General features: G+C 53.2%; 1 long non-coding RNA gene across 1 annotated transcript; it reads right to left on the reverse strand.

Moving 5' to 3' along the window:
• Positions 1-1804: 1804 nt before the first annotated feature.
• LOC125910142 (uncharacterized) lies at positions 1805-8387 on the reverse strand. Its single transcript, XR_007453866.1, has 3 exons — positions 7789-8387; positions 7102-7653; positions 1805-3676 (listed from the first exon to the last, which is right to left on the reverse strand). It is a non-coding gene; the product is annotated as an uncharacterized LOC125910142 (long non-coding RNA).
• Between the last annotated feature and the right edge of the window lie 13495 nt (positions 8388-21882).

Genomic DNA, 21882 nt, shown 5'->3' on the forward strand with positions numbered 1-21882 from the left:
CATCCGACTTCAGCTCAGGTCATGATCTCACAGATTGTGAGTTCAAGCCCAGCGTCAGGCTCTGTGCTGACAGTTCAGAGCCTGGAGCCTGCTTCGGATTCTGTGTCTCCCTCTCTCTCTGCTCCTCCCCTGCTCACACTCTGTCTCTCTCTCAAAAATAAATACATATATAAAAAAAAAAATTTTTTTTTAATAAATAAATAAACTAGGGGCGCCTGGGTGGCTCAGTCAGTTAAGCATCCAACTTCGGTACAGGTCATGATCTCACAATTCACGAGTTCAAGGCCTGAGTCAGGCTCTGTGCTGACAGCTCAGGGCCTGGAGCCTGCTTCTGATTCTGTCTCCCTATCTCTGCCCCTCCCCCACTTGTGCTCTGTCTCTGTCTCTCACGCTCTCTCTCTCTCTCAAAAAAATAAATAAAAACATTTAAAAATGTTTCTAAAATAAAAAAATAAACTAAGTTACAGTTGTGTTTGTTCCTTGTAGAACACTGAGGAAAAGGAGAAACAAGAAAAATTAGAATCTCCTGAGTCTTTAATGTTGAGTGAAAAAAGCCGGACCCAGAAGACTCCATGCTGTCGGACTCCACTCGAGTCAAGCACAAGAATCGGCTAAATGAACGTGTGGTGTTAGAAGTGGTTCTCTTGTGGAGTAATGACTGGGAGAAGGCATGAGAGAACTTTCTGGGGTGCTAGAAATGTTCTCTGTCCTGATCTGTGTGTTCACACATGTGAAAATTCACCTGAGCCATGAATTTGTGATATTTGCGTTTTAGGGAATATAAGTTACCGTGATAAAAATGTAAAGGAAAAAAAAAAAAAAGTCGTCTTTTTCTAACAGATTCTTTTTCCTATAAAAAACAACAGGCCTTTACAAAGAGGACACAGCCTCACTAAGTAGGAGTTAAACCTGACTCAAGCTAGGTGCTGCTCCCTGCTCCTAAGGTGGAGGGAGAAGGAAGTCCCTGGGTCAAGGGACAGCGCATAGTCACTGGGGCACAGCATGGGCCACCCTGACCCCACACCGAGAATGGGGAGGAGTACTGGAAGCCTGGGCCCCCCAGAAACTGTGCGGGGCACTGCCACCTGGCAGGGAAGAGGCCGCAGTTCCCTCAGCGGGTCCCAGCAGTGGTGACAGCATCGCCACACCCAAACATCTGTCCGGCTGGCTCTGGTGGCAGCCGGAAGACTCTCACTGTAGTCGGGACTGCTGAATGTGGTCCTGGCTTTTATCAAAACCTGCTGGGTATCCAGGGTGGGGCTGCCCAGGCACAAATGCTCACAGATTGGGTTTTTTTGGAGATTCTCCAACTAAGGACTCCACACGCAAGGCAGAAACCGGAAACTCACTTTTCCAGCATCCCTGGAATGCAGGCACCCTGCCTGGGATGCAAGCAGATAGCTGGGGCTCCCCAGTCAGGCGTCCCCTCATGAAATTTTGGTTGAGCAGGTAGTGACACGAAGAGGGGAGGGCCACATGAAACCCGCTATGGCACGTGATGGCAGAGACCCTCAGCCAGGGCCAGCTGCAGCACGGGAGACCCGTGCGGGTCAGGGGGTGGCCACCGAGGCAGCTCTGGGATGGGATTCGGGTGACGTTCCTGACACCCGATTCTCCACCCTCCCCGAGAGTCTGTGAACTACGTAGTATCTCTTGATAAACTCTCCCCTAGGAAATATTAGCCGGAGTGAATTCTGTTCTTGATAACTAGGAACTCTGAATGATACAATAATATACAATGATATTGCTAAAAGTCTGTTACAGGTTCAACCAGAGAATCAGAACTAGTAGGAGGCGCGTAAGGGATTGGTTTATGCAACGTGGGGCTGGCTGGGCAAGTCTGAAATCCACAGGTGGTGCCGTTAGAAGCGCAGGCGGGACTCTGCACCAGCGGAAGCTGCAGCCCACGGGTGGAATTTCTTCCCCTTCAGGGGCATCTCAGCTCTTAAGGCCCTTCAACTGGTTGAACCAGGTCCACCCAGATTGTCTAGGGTGATCTTCTTTACTTAAAGTCAACCGATTATGGATCTGAATCACATCTACAAACTGCCTTCACAGCAGCACCTACATTCGTGCTTGAATAACTGAGGACGGCAGCCTCACTAGGCTAACATCTGCAACTGACCATCATGTTACTACAAAGCTTATAGGGGAAAATAGCAGTCCTCTGCTCCGGCCCTCGCAACTTTTGATGCCATTTCCCAGAGGGGAATGGAACTCTCTTCTCAACACAGTCAAACTCTTCGGGTCCGGGCTGGGTACTTGGTAAGCCCTCCTAATCTGGAGACTCGCATCCTCAAATTTCTGGACACGTTCTTGTACGGTTTATTTAAGAATTTCCCCCTCCATTTCCTCCCTTCTCTATTTCTGGAACTCCCGTTCATCATATAGGAACTTCCTGGATTTACCTGCTGCTGATTTTTTCTTTTCTCTTCCATGTCTTCTCATCCCACCTAATGAGAGATTCCCTGCTCTCGCTTCCAACCCCTCCACTGGATTATGGACACAATATGGACATAACAGAGTCTTAAAACTCTCTAAAGACATTAATCATACAGTTGTTGTTTAGTTGTTTGGGGTTTTTGTGTGTTTGGGGGTTTTTGTTTTCTTTTGCTCTCTGTATTGTCCCTGTTTCCTCTGGGTTCCTTTTTCTGTTTGTTTTGGACCCTGTCTTTCATGTTAGAAGTTTCCTGAAATGCCTACCAATTTGGGGAAGTCTGCTAGAAGTCCTGCAGAACCCAGAAGGCTGGCGAGTTTGGAGCGCGTTAGTGGCACTCGTCCCGCTGTGGCAGCCTCATCAGGAAGGACTCTGACAGATCTCCAAAGTCAGCGGCTACATGACTCTTCACTTAGGCTGGTCATTTGCCCTGAGGAACAATCTTCCACGTTTTCGGTATGGAACCTCTCACGTGCCTCGCCATGGCTGATGTCGCCAGAGAGCAAACCTCACCACACTCACCCAGAAGCCCTTCAGGGGGGTCTGTGCGCATAGCTATGGTCATCGGGTTTGCACAGTTTCGTGTCCTACTGCATTTGCACCAAAACTGGCACTCGTACTTTCCATGTATTATTCAATGCTCCTGAACTATCTCTTAGAAAAGCCACATCACACGCTGTGATTGGGCTTATCTGTGCCTTACTCTTTTAAGTTCAAAACTCTAAGGTTCGAGGTCAACTTGGGTGGTCGGGTGGGACCAGACCGTGGTGGGGACAGGTGTATTGATTTGTTCCCACACCTGTAGCGTTCCACTCCTCTATTCCAGGCACTGGGCTAGGTGATGACACAGAGGGGAGGGACACACGGGCGCTGTCCTCATGGAGGGTACAGTCCAGGGGAGCAGCACGAAATCGAGGCCGCAGGGAGGCTTCCAGCCTCCGAGGAGAAGGATGAAGTTCAGGGGCCCCCAAGGGTGGGAGTGGGAGAAGATGAGAACCCCAGGAAGAGGACAAAGAAGGAGCATGTATAGAAGGCTGGCAAGAGGCAAGAGAGGGCCACATCTCCAGGGGAGAGCGGATAGGCTCAGCCAGAGCTGGCACTTCTCATTCCTGTCAGTTTTTGTGCCGTCTGTGTCCTGTACCCCGAACTGCCTTACTGAGGCCAGCTGAGGGCACCATCCACAGTCTGCTGGGCTCTTGTCCATCGTGCACTCTCCAAGGCAGCCGTCGAAGGATCATTCTAGAGAACAAATGACGCATGGAACAGAGGGAGTTAGATCGCAGCTCGGAATGAAACCGGCCCGGACTAGGGCGCCACCTCTTACCGACTGGCTACCCTGAGACACGGATGCATCTCTGAGGGTCCACCTCTGTCCAATGAGTTGGACCCCCGATAGGGTCCAACTGGAAGTCGGGGGACACTGTCTTCGGAACCCTGCCCACAGGCCTTGCACTCCATGACTCCTGGGTGTGGACCTCCCCCAGGAGGAGCACGTCCGTGGGGAAAGGGCACCTGGACAGGGCCTGGATGGGGCAGCACCCTCCTCAGCTGATCTCAGGGTGCCTGGGCCAACTAAGGGGAACCTGCTCAGGTGGCGAGCAGCAGAGGGAAGAGAGCCCAGGTAGGAGATAGGGCCAGGAGAGCGGGGAGCAGGCCCAGAGCCTGGGTGGAGGGGACTGAGGGAGTGGGGCAAGGCCAGTGGGGACAAGAGGGAAATGGGCTCCACAGAAAGTTCCACACTATGCCTGGCAATGATGAGCAGGGCTCGGGACGACAGTGGGGAGAGACAGTTGCGAGAAGGAAAGTGACGCCCTAGGCACCGTGTCTCACCACACTGCACTCCTATAAGAGTGAAGAACTTGGCCCCCCGTGAGCAGGATATGGCCTTGTCCAACTACCTACAGCTCACTCCCCAGGCCACCCACATCCCTCGCATCCCAGTACCCTGGCCCACTGCTCCAGAATCTCCCACGGCCCCTGTCAACACACTGCCAAGGGGAAACAAACAAGACCAGTGCCCAACAGAAGTAGAGAGGTGTGCTCCCAGGCCCCCTGCCTCACAAGCATCTGGATTTGGGAACATTGAGAAGATCCTGGTTTTCCATTTCTACCCCTGGGCAAGTCCCATAACTTTCCACATGCGTGTCCTAGAACATACTGGACATTTCCTGTGTGCAGAGTACCTTACGTGCATTATTCCGCTTATTCGTCATCTCACCACGAGGTAGGTCCTAATAGTTTCCCTGTGTTAGAGATGAGGAAACCAAAGCGTAGACAGGATGGGTATCTGCCTGAAGTTACAACACTAACCAGAGGCACAGCTGAGATCAAAACCCAGGTGGTCCCTTGGGGAGCTCCATCCTTGGGGAGGGACTCCCTTGGGGAGACTGGTCCCTTGGCTCCGTGACCTCAAGGTTGTGAGTTCAAGCCCCACATTGGGTGTGGAGCCTACTTTAAAAAAAATCCCAGGGGGTCCTTCTCCCAGACCTGGACTCTCAGTCCCCTTGCCATGCTGCTGAGAAGGCCTAAGGGAACCAAATGAAGGCAAATGATAAGCACTCTGTGACTCTGTGTCACTCTGTGCCTGTAGGCCAGTGACCAGTGCCCCTAAACTGAACAGGCTGAGACCTGTGAGAAAGGCCCTTAGGTATCATTTCTTTGGTCTCCCCTTATAGAGAGAAGAATACCGAGATCCAGAGAGGGGCAGAGACCTGCCCTGAGTCACTAGAACAAAGCAGAAACAGAGGCAGGCCTGAAGCCAGGCCTTGAGCCCACCCACCCAACCGCAAAGCTACAGGGACCCAAATCAAGAGTGGCCATTTGGAGAGGCATGGCTGGTTCCTACCCCCAGCCTGTGTGAGGCTAACTCAGCGATCACTGCAGACTTTCACATAGTAGGCACCTGGCTGATGACAGATGGGAAGTCCGGAGAGGAAGAGGAGGTTTGAGAAGGCCTTCATGCACTAGGCCTTGAAGAAACTCAAAACAAAAGAATTTCACCTTGAACCCCAATCCTCGTCATTCCTCCTCAGCTGGCCCTGATCTGGAGCCAAGATTCAACATGGCTGACTCAGAAGGAGCCCTGGGTCTCTTGAGTGAGGTCTGTGGTCAGGCCACTCTGGACTCACTCCAAGATCTTGGCAAATCAGGTCACCACCCAACCCGGAATGTCAACTTCTCCCTGTCCCCACACAAGCTCTCTGGACTGCCTTGACAACCCCTACCACTATACCACACCACAAGGTCTATCCCAGCCAAGGCCAGCACCCCCCACATATCCCCACCCTGCACCCAACACCTTCCCAGATGACAAAAATCAATCATAATAGACTTTCAACAAAACTACAGCCCATTGGATAAAAATGTATATGTCAGAAAGCACACACATGCCATGGAGAACATTTCATGACAACAATCTACGCTATATCTTATATTTTACATTGGACAATATAACTTCTCTCCGTTTTTTTCAGAATCTTATCTGCTGGCAAACGAAAGATATATTTAAAACACACCAACAAGAGACAGAAAGTAGAGGGGATAATATCTACAAGGTATGAAGTTTCTTTTTGGGGTGATGAACATGAAAATGTTCTAGAATTGATTATGGTGGTTGTTGTATAACTCTGCAAATACACTAAAAAATGCTGGGTTATGCCTTTTAAGTGGATGAATTGTGTGGTATGTGAATTATATCTCAATAAAGCTGTTACCACACACACGCAAACTGTTGTCCTCCTGACCCCTTCTGTTACGTTTGGCAGCCCATAGATCACCCATGACAGTGAATGTTGTCCCTATACAGTCACTTGACCCAGGATTCACATAGTGTTGGACCATTTTCAACAAACTTAGAGCAGTAGGGGCACCTGGGTGGCTCAGTCAACTGGGCGTCCGACTTCCACTCAGGTCATGACCTCACGGTTTGGTTTGTGAGTTCGAGCCCCGTGTTGGGCTCTGTGCTGACAGCTCAGAGCCTGGAGCCTCCTTTGGATTCTGTGTCTCCCTCTCTCTCTGCCTCTCCCCCACTCATGCTCTGTCTCTGTCTCAAAAATAAATAAAAACTTAAAAAAAAAAAAAAACTTAGAGCAGTAGTTTTTTAGCAAAATAAATAAATAAATAAATAAAATACATATATCTACACGCACACACACACACACATGTGTATATACATATATATTTGCACTTATCAAGAGTGGTTACTGCTCTCCCAGGAGGAGGGACCACTGCCCCATCCAGGCATGAACTTTCTGATAAAGAGAGTTTAGAGGGAGCTGTTTTGCCTCACTGATGACCTTGAGCCTGGAATGACATCAGTCGGGGAAGGTCATGTCTCACAGGCAGCACTGGGGCAATGAGCTTCCACAAAAAAAAAAAAAAAGAACAGAACAGAAAAGAAAAGCAATCAACTTGTTTTCCTTCACAGAATTGCAGAACCAAGGTAAAATTCACGAATTCCTGACTTAGAGCCAAGTACTTTGAGTGGCCCCCACATTCCTCTATGAGGAAGGTTTTGCTGGAGGCTTCTGAGACAGAAGCTTCTTCTCTTTCCTGAACAAACTTCTAGAAGCACATCGTCTTCCCTGGACAAGCTGAATATGTTGTCTATTGCTGCTTAACCAACTGTTCCAAAACTGTGGCTTAAAACAACAAATGTTTGTTACCTCAGTTTCCATGGGCCGGGGATCCAGGAGTAGCTTCTGCTGGGTGGCTGCAGCTCAGGGTCTCTCACGAGGGGCTGCTGTCACCTGAGGTCCGGCCGGGGCTGAGGACCAACTGCCAAGCTCATTGGATTAAAGTGGCCCTGCTTCAAGACCTTTCAGTGGCCACTGGCAGGGGGCACGGTTTTCCCTGGCTGTTGGTCAGAGGCCTCCGTTGTCCACCTCGTGGGCCTCTTCCTGGGCTTTTAGGGCCTACTCACTTCTGCTTTTTTCTAGGTGTTGGAAGAGCACTCAAGGAGAAGGGAACTTGGCTCCACCTTTTAAAGGAAGTGTCAGGGCACTCGTGGGCATATTTGAATCTGCACGGAGGAAGCCTGCAGCCCCGGAGATGTTTGGCAACCATCCTGGAATTACAACGGGGGGTTTCATAGAAAGGTGTCGAGAAGCCAGACCTACTTTGAGACTTTCCAGGACGTAAGCTGATGAGTCCTCTTATACTTTCAGCCGGTTTGAGTTGGGGTTTCTGCTGTTTGGAATCGAATAGCTCCTGATGGCCTTGTAGAAACGGAGAAGACAGTACAGAGTCATAGGGTCCACAAGGGCAAGCACGCCCACGGTCTAGAAGGGACCCAGGATATTGCCCACCCACTCACGAGGCTGCCCTGAGCAGAGGGGCCGGCGGGCTCTTACCTAAGTGACAACTAGCCCAGGAGGAGGCTGATGAGGAGACTCGGTTCAGGAGAAACTCTGGGACAGTCACACAGACGGCATTTTCTCATTTTGCTTCCCTATGAGAATGCTTAAATGTCAGATTTTTGAGCTCAAACCAAAGCCCGGAAGACACACTAATCGGGCCCCAGAAACGAGACAGGTTCGTGCATTCAGGTTTGCATGGGTCTCACACCCTCCGCACTACACCAGGTCGCTCTGGACGTGCCTCCCTACGCCTTCGACCTCCGACTCAGACAAACACCCACAAGTAGCGGGAAAAGCGTCAACAATTTTAAGAGTCTGCCAAATATGTGGTCAAGTTTCATATCTACCCCCTACCAGCTCTGGGGCCCTTGGCAAATGCTCAGGCCCCTCATCTGCTCATGGAAAAATCAGCACCCACCTCACCCCCGACTTCTCTGATGGGTGAGGCTGGACCAGTGAGCGGGAGCCAGAGTCCTTCCTGGCTCTCTCGGGAGGGCTGGCCGGCGCTTACAAAGCCCACATCCCCTCCTCCCCCTCCTGCTTCCCGCATTCCGTAGCCTCCCTGTAGTCCTCAGAGTGGAGCTAGTACACATTTAGATCCATCTAGAATGTTGTCTGTGACCAAGATGGTGATTATATCGACTGGGATCAGATTCAGATGGATAAGCAGCAAATCCAAAGTACAGGCTTACCCAAGATAGGAGCGTATTCTCTCCCACAGAAAGGGAGCCTCGAGGTACCACACAAGTCCAAGTACATCTCATTGGCTGCACCTGACCGCACGAGTGCACCTAGCTACGGGGAGGCTGGGAAATGCAGTTTTCCCTTTGGTGACAACATGGCCAGCTAGCAGTCTTGGTCACAGTAAGGCCAAGTCAGGAAAGAACGGGAAGGGAGCCTGGTCCTTCTACCCACTTTCTCCAAGAGTGAAGCCAAGAACCTGACCCTGTCTGACATCTGGGTCTATTGTTCAATCCCTGCAAAATCTGCAGGGAGCAAGAATGCTCCTGGAACCCCAGATGGCCCCCAGCGCGGGGTCTGAGACAGACTAGCTGACCAATACTCGCACTCCTGTGGAAGACACTTTTGTAAGGGGGCTCCCCGTCTCATGAGAAGCCCCTCTCCTCTGGAAAAGACCCTCAAAACAGAGGTGAGTCCCAAGTAACCCTCCCCTCTGGTCACAGATGACAGTTCTCCTTGAGTATCAGTTGACCCAGACCGGGCCATTCATGAACATTCTGAAGTTCAAGTGAGGAAACAGCATCAGTCTTCCGATAGTGGCCAAATGCTGAGATAGAAGGCCATGTTCTGTCCACCCAGAGGGGAAAAAGCCAACAGGCAGGATGAAGCCAGAGCCAGAGCAACTCAGAGAATAGCACCACAGAGAACACTAGTCACAGCCGGGACTTGGCTCCTGTTCCCAGGGCCCTAGAGGCCCAGCTACTCCTCTGGCCTTCTGGTAAACCCCCAGTCTGCATCATCTAACTCCAGCTGGCTTTCTGTCACTTGCCATCAAGGACTGTGACTACCCCAGTCACCTTTCCCTTTCCAGCAGGGAAGAGCTCCGTGTCCATACCACATTTAATTGTAGAATAGTATTAGCTAGAATTCTTGCAGTAGCAAGTGGCAAAAATCCAGCTCAAACAGGCTTCAACAAAAATAAATACACAAATAAATAAAAATTCATTGACATAAATTTGAAAAGTCAAGGTAAAAAGCTGGTGATCCAATAGTACTCCAGGGCTCATACACTCTCTAACTCTCTTCCTGTCTCTCGCCTCTCCTTTCATGCATCCTGGCCACAGGCTAAATCAAGAGTTGGATGCTGAACCAACTGAGCCACCCAGACGCCCCAGTAATACACGTGTGCGTCGTGAAACGGGCAAAGGCTTTGGAGCCGGATGAATGTGGGTTCCAATCCAAGTGTGGCCTTGAGCAAGCTACTTGAGCCTTAACTTTCTTATCTTTAAAATGGGGAATCATATCTGCTTTTGGGATTGTTGCAAGGATTAAAATAATGAAACATTCAGAAGCAGGTCCACCTCGTGGGCCTCTTCCTGGGCTTTTATGGCCTACTCACTTCTGCTTCTTTCTAGGTGTTGGAAGAGCACATTCAGAAACTGTGTAGGTTCTCGGAGTAGCCAAGCTAACGTCACTGAATTTAATACCCCCCTCCCACTGTCTTGTGGCTTCGGTTAGGATATAAACACCACACATGAACACTATGCTTCTTTCCTTGTTTCTTTACTCATGCACAGCTCCAGGCTGCATCAGGCCACCCCGAGGTCAAGCCGCACCCTCCCCACTCCCTTCTCAGAGGGAGGGAGTTTCTTCTACATTCTCATGCCACGACCCGCACTCCAAACAAAGGGTCTGGGGTGGGGAGTAGGCAGGACCCAAACAGTTTGGAGAGAAACCAGCCCAGTGACAGGCCACAAGGTTGTGACATATCTAATTTTAAGTAGCATGGGGCGCCTGGGTGGCTCAGTCGGTTAAGCGTCCGACTTCGGCTCAGGTCATGATCTCGCGGTCCGTGAGTTCGAGCCCCGTGTCCGGCTCTGTGCTGACCACTCAGAGCCTGGAGCCTGTTTCAGATTCTGTGTCTCCCTCTCTCTCTGACCCTCCCCCGTTCATGCTCTGTCTCTCTCTGTCTCAAAAATAAAGAAACGTTAAAAAAAAAAATTTAAGTAGCAAAATGCAACTCAAAACTTTATTATTGTTAACACTAAATTCCTTTTGCTGTTCACTGTTCTTTATTCTCCTCACCCCCCCCCTTTTTTTTTTTGGCCTTGGGAGGGGTCATGTGGCCATTTGTGGGTCATGAGATCTTCCCAGGAAGAAATGACAACATCTGTCCTCCCCACCCAGGCTGGCCATCACATAACCAGGGTTTATAAAGACTGAGTGTTTGTGCCCTGAAGGAAAGGGGATCCCACTTGGGGAACTTTTGGTGGATCCTGGGCTAGTCCTTCTAACCAGAGAGGATGAAATGAAGGAAAATATGGGACTGACTTGACAGAACTTTTGAGGTGGCAGTAAAGTAGGGTGGGGGTGGGAGGAAGACAGGACCCGGAAGCCAAGGGCCCAGAACCCTTAGCAAAGGAGGGTTCCCAGTTTGGGGGTCCCTGCAAAAGGCACCTCTGAGGGCTGGCCCCAGATGCCTCTCATCACAACCCTCCTAGAAGAACTTATTCCTCTTGGGCTGAGGACTGGGCACATGGACTCCCCGTGGGTGAGCTCAAGCCTGAACCCTAATCTTCACTCAGCGACAGTGTGGCCCTTCCCTGCTCCTATAAGACCCCATGACCCCACAAGTCCAGAGGAGCCCCTGCACCCCAACTTAAGGGGTTGAGTAACACTTCCTGAAGAAGTAAAAGAAGACATAAAAAATAAAATTAAAAAAAAGGAAGTAAAAGAAGACACTATACCTCCCTCCCCCTGTCACCATCACTGTCTCCATCCTGTCCCCTGAGACTTTCCTGTGCCCCATCACCACCCCCACCCCCTCATCCTCACTGACGCCTGCCTCCTGCTTCACCCTAAGACAAAAAGCTGTTTGTAAGACCTCTGCAAGCCCTGGCATTTCTGTTTCTGACAGCTCTGCCCTATATCAGTGCAAACATATTAAAACATTAAAAACCTGCTGTAATATTTTTGAAAGGATATTTATAATTTTGCTCTTGAAACCATTTGGCTAGGACTAACTGATTTAAATTACAATTGGGAATTCTCGTAAAACCCAGCCCACACATTCCTTCAAATGTAATAAAAATTTTATGCATACTAAATTTAACAATTAATGAGGTTGATATAATGTTACAGTTGGACATTTGATTAAGAATTTATTGATTTCAATTTTGCAGTATTCTTATTTTAGAGCCAATCTTTTTTTTTTTTTTTTTTCCTGTCAAATATTCAAATGGTCCCTTTGGAGGCTCGGACCATGGGTTCCTCTGACGGGCAACATTGAAGTAACCTGGGCCGGCGGGTCTTCCCTAACTTCCACCCAAAGCATACAACCCTTCACATGCACGCGCACACACACACACACACACACACACGCCCTAAGGACAAACATCGCCTTGGCTGGACTGTGGAGGCAGGGTCCAGCTCCAGATCAGGAAGACAACGGAACCAATTAAGAGCAGGGCAGGAAGCAATGTCATGTCCCGTCATGCCCTGTCATGTGAGAAAGGACTTCTTTACTGCCACCAGCGGCTGGAGCTGCTGAGGGCACAGAGGCTGACACAAGCCAGCCTCAGAGGGTGGCACAGGCACTTTGTCCCTCCTGAGGGTGGTGGGTACTGGAGGCAAACGAATTTGGGGACTACAGAGACAGGTGGATGCAGGGGCCAGAGGGCTGTGAGAAGCTTCTCCATGGCACCAGGGCAGCGCACCACCAGCAGGGCAGGAAATGTAGACACAGTGGCACAGACAGAGGGTGATGAGATAGGGCAGAGAGCAAATGGCTGAGAAGAAGCCGGCATGAAGGCAGGGAGAAAAGTGGAAAGAGGGCTGGTTTGAGTGCCAGTACTCAGGGGAACGGAAGCAGGATCTCTTAGGATTGTGGGAGCCCTGGGACAGCAGCAGCAGCAGCCAGGTGTCAGGGCCAGCCCAGAGATGGGGGGCAGGGGCACCAATTCCTCTGAGAATCCTTGCTTGTTAGGTCACCAAAGCTTTCTGGGGGCAGAGGGGACTGAAGGGGCATCTGTGCTTGGCAAGAACCTCCCGCAGCACCCCGGCCTCCCCTCGGAAGCGGAGGGAGGGGATGGGCTGAGGCAGAGAAAGGCCACTTCGGGCTCACTCCGCTGTCACCGGGCCGTGTCCAGGTATCCCCTGCATACCAGCCGCCGCCACCTTCGCCCCAGCCTGTCAGTGCCTCTGAAGTTACACTTTGTGCCACTAGGTGGAGCCAAAGCCCATGGCAAGGGCCTTGGGCTGGGCTGGGACACCCAAGCTGCCTGGGTTTACGACGATGATGGGCTCGGGAGGCAGAGGACCGAGAGAAAGGGGCTAAGTCTGGACCCTGCAGCGGGGCCAGCGAGGGGACGGGACAGCCAGCCCCAGCCCAGGGTGGACTTATCGGGGCTACAAAGTCTGCCTCAGCAGTAAAGGCTAAATAGTCCCAGAGCGGACAGGGAGGAGGGCGCACGTGAAGAAGGTGCCGCCCCCAGATAGGGTGATCTCGAGAGCGGGCACTGACCGGGTACACGCTTGGCTCTGCGTCAGGCACCCAGGTCGCCATCCCTTCCAGCACCCACAAGAGCGGAGGAGAGGCCCAGGATTCCGCGAACAAGCGCAGGTGACCCAGCATCGCAAAGTGTCCACTGCCGCGGCTGCAGGTGGAGGCGGGGCGGGGCTTGGGCCGAGAGGCTCCGCATTGGACGTGGGGGTTGCTGGGGCTCTCCGATTGGCTGGGGGTGAGGGGCGGAGCTGAGAGACAAAAACCTGGATAAAGACTGCGTGGGGAAGGGCAACAGACCTGGCGCAGGTGTTGCGCGTTCCTTTTTTAGGCCAGGACCCGAGCTGCAGAGCTGATCCGGCATCCGGGGTAAGCATTGGCCATGTTGTCCCCAGGCACAGGTGTGCCGCGGGAGACCAAGTTCCAGGCTCCCTCGGGTAGCCTTGGCAGCTCCATAACTCAGACTCCCCCTATTGGGGGGCCTCCGGGACAGCCTGAGTTCAGAACTCTTGCTGCCCCTTCCCGTGGTCTAACCTCCCACCAGCCAAACCAGGTCGGTGTCCAGACCTTCTCCAACCCACTCGCCCCCTCTCACCAACAGCCAAGCCCTCCCTTTACTTTCATCTTTCCTTTTAAATAAGTCTCTTCCCAGATTCCATCAGCGCTCAGCACAGGGCCTCCCCTCCCCCAGTAATGCCTCAGAAGATCCCCCCACCCTTGTGTGGTGGCCCCTTCAATAGGAGGAAAGCGGGGCAGGGAGCAACAAGGCCACGTGGTTGCCATGAGTGCCTTACCCATTTCACAGACAGGAACTGAACATCGACCATGTGCCAGACCCTGCCACGGGCACTAGGGATAGAGCGGTGAGCAAAACAGACATGGTCTCTGCTGCTCCCCACTTTCCACACCCAACTGTAGGAGGAAGAGGAAGAGACAGAATCTGAGGAAATGAACAAGTTATCCTCACGCTGGGGGTGTGGGTGATCACGTTTGGCTTCAACAGTCGAATGAGGAAGTTTGCAGAAATGTGTTGGGGTTAAAGGTAATCACACCTGCAAAAACTAAAAATGATCAATTAACGTCAATGTCAAGAAGCACCCCCCCCCCTTGTAGCTTTTCCACTACAACAGGGTGGTGCTTCAAGCAAACCAATATGTGAACACCAACTCCAAGTGACTTCTACTTGGGAGGAAGGGGAAGTAATTAGTTGTTTGACTGTATCCAAGAATCAATCATAACGTTTCCTTCAATGACAGATTTCCTTTGAAATTTGAAGGAAGAAATTACCTATGTGGACACAACCAAGCGCCCCTCAGGACAGTGCAGCCAGCGTCCACTAGAGGGCAGCAGAGAGACGGAGATGCTAGAGAGAACCATGGATTAGATTAGTTCACAGCCACTCCAGAGGACACGAGTAGCTTAAAAAAAACAATACCAATAATAGTTCACGTTTATTGAGTGATTACTCTAAGGCATCCTAAGGGCTTTATAAAGAAATTACGTCATTTGATCCTTCCACCAATCCTATCAATGAGGGGGGGGTGCAATGGTGTTAGCCCCATTCTACAGATGAGGAAACAGAGAGGCTGAATAACTTGCCTAAGGACACACAGCCAGTAAATAAATGCCAGATATGAACCCTGAAGTGGAGCTATAGAGCCTGTGTGCCCACACTATGCAATTCTGCTTCCTGTGAAGATGGTGGGCAGGATGGAGAATGGAGGAGGCAGCTGGGGTCCCCGCAGACATAACTCCAGTTCCAGAAGCAGGCACCAGACAAGGGCTTTTAGCTAATCAAGGACCTCGAGTCATCTGTCGAGTAAGGTCGGAAAATCTGACCTTCCCGCCATAGATACCCCACGTGCCTTGCTGGGGACATAGCCGTGGGGAGGTGGCTATATCCGCCCCATCACCACCTGAAACTGGACCCAGCCCTCCAGTGCCCACTGCCATGGCATACCCTGCCAACCGCTGTGGCTTCTCTGGCTTAGATGTGTGAAGTTGGCTTCAAGCCACCCCCTCCCTTGTCCCTTTGGCAGCCCCGCCCACCCTCAGCCTGGCTCAGGCCTCCTCACTGCAGTCAAGAAGGGGCTGCTCAGGGGCTGTGCCGGCTGTGGGAAGGTTGGGGTCCAACAAGGATGAAGAAGACATAGATGAGGGTCCCGCCCAGGAAGACCTTGAGGAGTTTTAGGCCAGAACCCAGTCCTTTCCTGGCCTTCTTCCCTACTGAGCTGCTGCTGTGTGCAGGTGCTGTGCTCACTGCACAGGCTGCAAGGGGTTCTTGCTGGGTGACCTTGAACCAGCCATGTATCCACTCTGCCTTCTGTGCATTCCTCTTCTACAAATTAAGAGGTTGGAGACCAGGGTTCTTAACTGGGGACTGACATTGCACGGGTGTGTCTGAGTACATCTTTCCAGATCCAGGTTTCTCAGCCTCAACACTGTTGATGTTTTGGCCTGAACCATCCTTTCTTGGGAGGGGGGCGGGGGGCGGCTGGGCATTGTAGGATGTTTAATAACAACATCCATGGCCTTTACACGCTAGATGCCAGTACCGTCCCCCTCCCAGTTGTGACAATAAAATAATGTCTCCAGGTGTTGCCAAATGTGCCCTGGGGGGCAACATTGCCCCTGGTTCGGAAACATTGTAGAAGAGCTGCAGGAAACCCCTGGGCTAGATGAGCTGCAAGTTCATGGGTGTCCCCTTCTGTATGATGAGGGGAGAGCAGGACTGTTAGATGAGGCAATGGGTAGAAAGTGCTCCGCCTGTCTTCTTCCTCATCCCTGACTTTCTGGGATGTTAAAGGGTCTGCTGCCCAAAGGGTGGGCTTTTTTTTTTTTTAATGTTTATTTATTTTGAGAGAGAGAGAAAGAGCGCGCACGTGCGAGTGGGAGAGGGGCAGAGAAAGAGGGAGAGAGTCCACGCTGCCAGGGCAGAGCCCCACACAGGGCTCGATCCCACGACCCTGGGATCACGACCTGAGGCAAAACCAAGAGTCAGCCGCTCCACCCACTGAGCCACCCAGGCGCCCCTCGTGTTCTTTTTTTTTCTCCCCCAGGTTCTTTCTTAAAAGTGGCACCCCCTCAGGATCACCTGGGTGGCTCAGTCAGTTGAGCATCTGACTCGATTTCAGCTCAGGTCATGATCCCAGGGTCGTGGGATTGAACCCTGTGTGGGGCTCTGTGCTGACACTACAAAGCCCAGCCTGCTTGGGATTCTCTCTCCCCTTCTCTCTCTGCCCCTCCCCTCCCCTCCCCTTGCACATGCATGTTGTCTCTAAAAAAAAAAAGAAAAGAAAAGAAAAGAGAAAGAACCCGAAAAGGCCAGTTCTTACCCACAGTCCTAAGGGAGGGCAGCACTTCAGGCACCCTCTCCGAACCCACCCAGCCACATGGCCTTTCTGCCCTCCCCTTCTGCCGCGGCCAGGCTGGGAGGGGTGCAAGAAGGTGGCAAACTGCCATGGACCGTTTGGGAGGGGAAGCAGCGGGACCTCCTCTGGGCTCTGCTCTCTGTGCACCCTGCCAAGGCCGCCCACACCTACCGCCTCTCTGGGGCCCCTCGGTCCTGGCCTGGGAAAGCTGACTCCCCTGCACCCCAGTACCCACAGATACAGGCTCCAGGCATAAGCCTGACCTGTGTCCCCGTGAAAGCCCCAGGAAGAAAACAGGGCAAGGGCTAGAGCCAGCACTTGGCGCAGATGTTGGAAGCCTATAATCCTGCTTCCCAAGGCAAAGGGTACGTTCTTTGTCTTGTCTTGTCTCATCTCACTCGGCACTGCGGGAAGGGCCAGGAGGTCAGAGGTGAATTCAGCGGTGCACTGAGAAATGTCTGACAGCCAGCTCTCTGGGATGGGGTGAAGGGCCCCGATACATGGCATTTGCTCGTTCCTAGCATGGCAGGTATCAAGGCACCAATGTGATGTTGCTGAACGCCAAGTTGGTCCACACCTTTGTAACGTGTGTGTCCACACTCGACACGATAGCCATAAATAACCTTAGTTAAAAATTTTTTTTTCTAATGTTTTATTTATTTTTTGAGAGCGAGAGACAGAGTGTGAGTGGGGAAGGGGCAGAGAGAGAGGGAGACACAGAATCCGAAGCAGGCTCCAGGCTCCAAACTGTCAGCACAGAGCCTGACACGAGGCTCTAACCCACAAGAACTGTAAGATCATGACCTGAGCCAAAGTCTGACGCTTAACTGACGAGTCACCCGGGCGCCCCTAAATAACCTTAGTTTAGATATCAGGAAGATAATTGGGAAATGGTGAGTTTTTAGCATGCATTTCCCTTTTGAAGAGACTGGTTTTAATTGTGAGTTTGTAAAATGTAATTATTAACAATGGCCGAGCTTAACAACCCGTTCACAAAATTCCTAAAAATTTAGCCAGCTCTCGAAAGCCACTGCCACCCAGCTCCAGTCCCCCACTAGGAATCGAGTGTGGTCCGTGACCCCGAGATCATACTAGCTGAGTAAGGAAGGCAGGCCCACCCAGGGTGGGGTCGTCAGGGAGGGACAAAGGGACACAGTGGGGCCATGGAGAACCTGAGGAGGCACTGGCCCTACCCAGAGGTTCAAGGAAGCCTTCCTGGAGGAGGTGGTGCCACACGGAACCTGAGGGAAGATTTCAGAGGATCACAGAGAGGGGTGGGAAGTGTGCCAGGCTGAAGGGAGTGCCAGGGAAAGACCAGGAGAGGAGAGAGTGCTTGGCATGGACCAGAAACCTGGGGGGGGGGGTGCTCCTGTGCTGGTTCTGCTGTTGGCACCCCTGTCACTTGGGGCAAGTCCCTTCCCTTCTCCAGGCTTCTCCCTTCTGTCATACTGGGGCTTTGAACCAGATGGCCTCCAGGCCTGTTGGCTGTCTGGAGCCCCCAGGGGTCTGTGGAGGGGCCTGGGCAGTGTGTGTGTGTGGGGGGGGGGGGGTGTCTGGCCCACAGCAGACCCTGTGCACCCAAGCCATCCCCTCCCTTCCCCTCTGCCTTTCACCCCGGTTCCCCCAGGTGATGCCCGAAACTCCTGGTTTGGCTGCAGAAAGTAGCAATAATTACAGTCATTTACAGAAGAGTGTGCTCCTTCTAATTACCAAGCCATACAATCCCAATTACACGTCTAAGGAAGCATCTCGGGAGCCCCCTTCCCGCGGCCAGCCTGTCAGCTGCAGCCCCAGGCCATCCAGAATTGGGGAGGCGGGCCGGCAGCTGCTGCCAGACCTCCCTCCATGTCTCCCTTCATGCCCGACCATGCAGGAAACACTGGCTCAGAGGCCTGCCCTGGAAGGGGTGTGGGGGGAAGGGCGTGGGAGGAAGGGAGGCAGCCCCCAAGACGCGGGGCTTGAGACCCAGGAAGGGACAGAGGCTCTCTCTGGCAACGCAGGAGGCCTCCATGTACACGGCAGGTGCGCGGGCCCGACCGCAGCATGAGTCAGAGCCGGAGCCAGCGAGAGGCCGTTTCACATTTAGGAAGCAGTGGCCACCCGACTAGATGCAGATTCTCTGGTCTCATGTCCATCACCACCTACTGCAAAACCCCCTCAGAAACAGCCCTCAGCCTGCATTACATGCCTCCTGTGACAGGGAACCCAGGACCCCAAGTCTGTCTTCTCCATGAGGGCTCCATTTATGAGAAAGAGAAGCCTACCCAGGGGGTCCCATCTCAGCCCCCTAGAGCTACTCTTCCCTATGTCCGTGGGTCCCAACGGCTGCTGCTACCCACCGGTCCTCTCCCAGGCAGGTGTCTGGCCCCCAGACCTTGCCTGGCTCCTCAGCCAAACCACTTTCTGAGAGGACCCTGACTTGTGTTCCTGGAGCTTCCCTTATACACGTGCTCCTGGGTGCCCACGGCCAGTCCCACAGCTGACAACTCCTGAGGGGCTCCCATCCTGAGCCCCTGACCATCGCCTCCTACCCCCCCCCCCCACAACCCGGCCATCCTGAGCAGCCCCCTGGCCCACCCCCACCCCATGCCCAACCCAACCCCATGAGCTTCCTCTGCCCTGTCCCCTTGACCTCCGGGCTTCAAAGCCTCAAACTCCAGCACTTCCTCCTCCCAAGTATATCCCAATTCCAACCCTCTTCAAGAACCCTGGTCCTGCCCCACTCAGGCCACCATCCTCTGTCACCTAGAACACCGCAAGACCTCTAGCTGGTCTCCCCACTGAGTTCCACGAGGCAGTGGAGCCTGGAGATCGGGTGCAAGGCTTAGTGGGTTCCATTCTTGGCTCCTCAGCTCCAGGTCATGAGTGAGCTACTGAACATCTCTGTGCTACATTGTTGTCATATTAGCACCTGCCTCCCAGGGTGCCTGTGAACGGTATGGTTCCCAAGGAATTCAGAGCGGCCGATAGGGGCTGGGGGCAAAGGGGATAAAACGAGGCAGAAAGGGGCACAGGAGCGAGGGCTCTGAGAACTTCTGTGTCCAACGAAGGCCCGTGAACTTGCTCCTGAGAAGATTGGAGAGCCTTCAGGATAAAATCTTCCACCAATGTTGCATCCTAGCTGGTGCCCAAGGGACGTCCTACCTCCTCTCCCGCAGAGCTGAGAGTCTGCTCTGCCCCAGGGAGGGTCTGGCCGCAGCCCCCACATCGGGTCTAGAGCTCTGCGGGTCACAGGCCTGTCCTGTCACCAGGCTTCAGGCCTCTCTCACCACGAGGGGCCGGGACGAGACAACCAGGGGTCCGACCTGACTCCCAACCTGGGAGGGTGTGCCCGTGGCCAGCGAGTGCCACTTGTGCCGGCACGGCCCTAGGGGCAGGAGTCTGGGGACAGTATCGTCCCAGAGTTACTCACCGCCCCTCCTCTGACACATATCAGCCACCTACAAAATTCTTCTGTAAACATATTGTTAGCCTGTTTAATTCTCATGGCAGTTCCGGGAGTTGGGCGTGTTTATCCCATTTTACTACGGGTACACTGAGCAGTGGTGCTGTTACACACCCGTCGAGGGCCCGCTCGAATAGTTGGTGCTGGGGTAGGAGGGAGGCTGAGGGTTGCTCCTGAAGCCAGCGAGGCCTGGAGGAGAGCATGGAGGCTGGCAGGTGGGAGAGGGGTCACAGAGACTCAGAGGGGTTGCCCAGGGCTGAGGCCTGTCAGACACAAAGAAGAGGGGTAGGCAGAGGGAGGGCTCTCAAGCTATGGTCTGGGGTAACCTCCCTGAGCCACTCTGATGATTGTACAGATCGAGAAACTGAGGTCTAGGCAGGAACAGAAACTTGCATAATAAGGTCACTCAGCCTGCCAGAGGCCAAGCTGGGACCTGTCTCTTGGCTGTGGCTCTACCCCTACCCAGTGTATCCTGAACTGGCCAGGGTTGGGGGGATGCTGGTGGGGAGGGAGGCCTGGCTGAGGCCGGGGTCCCAGGGCACACCCAGCTTGGCCTTGGGGACAACCGGGGATCCAGCCTCTCTTGAGGCCCCAGCAGCTCGCACTGGGCTGCCCAGCAGGCACTGATGAAATCTCTGGCCTTTCTGGACGGCCAGCAGAGGGTGGTGCTGACCCAGAGTGAAAGCTCCCAGGTGCCCAGCCACCTCCCCAACGACCATCCCCAGGTCCCAGAGCAAGTGTAGGGGAGGGGCAAACAGAGGAGGAACCGAGTTCCCAGGAGCAAGAAGAACTTGCAGGGCTGAAAATCAGGACCGATGCAGTCCCCTCCTCCTGCCTAAGGGTCCGGTTTGCCCAACTGAGCACTGGAGAAAATCGGCCCTTCTCCCCCTCCTTACATGCCCACGGCTTAGAGAACATTTTGGATATGCACCCAGCTCCATCCAACCTCTGCTCCCTGGAAAAGAGAATGCATCCTAGGCTGCAGCCCTACATAGAAAGTTGTTTTGCAAAGGAGGCTGGACTTAAGGAGGAACTTCCCAAGATCTCCACAGAGTGTCCCTGATGGATTCCAGGATTGTCCTTGTACCGAAAGCCTGCTCTGGGGGGCCAGGAAGATGGTCAGACTGCTGTGGGGGCGAGAAGGGTCGGATGTCTCTGTACTGTCTCAGTTCCCCCTTAGGTGAAGGGAGACAATTTTCCCCAGGACAGCGAGGGTGGGGAGTGGGGTGATGAACCGTTCCGGGACCCAGAAGAGATCCCAGCACAGGGCAGTTGGCCCATTGTGGGAGAGCTCCACGTTGCCGCTAACAGCCCAAGACCCTTCCCACTGGTGAGGTTTCCTATTCCCAGTCTTCTAGAATCTGGTCACAGCAGGAATCCCTGCTCTGACTGAGAGCTCACTATATCCCCTGAGGCCTCCTCTCAAAGTCCCAGATGTCCAGCTTCTAGGGACAAAAGTCCCGGGACAGGAGGCAATGCAGGGTCTGAGGCACTGAGGGTACTGAGATCCCCGGGGTCAGAAAGAACCACCGGCCCTGCCCCTGCCGAGACTTAAAATGCCCAGGAGGCTGGAGGCTGCCATCCAGGTGTTCTGTGCTTTGCTGTGCAAGTCGTACCCTCTCTGGTCCTCAGCACCCAGCCTGGCTGTACTTCGTCGGGGACAGACCATATGGTCTTCCAGGGGCCCCTTCCAGCATCACGGCCCTAGAGATTCCCACCGATGCCCCCACATCCCCACATCCAGGCGAAGTCTGCGGGAAAGCCCCCCTGTAAAGGCCAGTTGTCCTACACTTAACCCTGCGGTCCTCACAAGCTGACGGGCTCCTCTGCCCAAGAAAGCAGACCAGGTGGGCAGGGAGCTGGGTGTCCCAGCGGGCACCCCGGAGACCGCGAGGCAAGGACAACGGAGATGGGGACACACAGGAGGGATAGCATCCTGGCAGGTGGCAGGCTGTACTGCCTAGAGGGGTGTGTGACTCACGGGATAGGAGGACAAAGGGGCATTTCCTCCCAAAGCCGAAACCAGACAGGGAGGAAAGAATACACATCCTGAAGCCTTTGTTCTCCCAGGTGCACTTCCAGGTCGGCCC

This window comes from Panthera uncia (assembly GCF_023721935.1).
Source record: "Panthera uncia isolate 11264 chromosome B3 unlocalized genomic scaffold, Puncia_PCG_1.0 HiC_scaffold_1, whole genome shotgun sequence".
In the NCBI taxonomy this organism is placed as follows: Eukaryota; Metazoa; Chordata; class Mammalia; order Carnivora; family Felidae; genus Panthera; species Panthera uncia.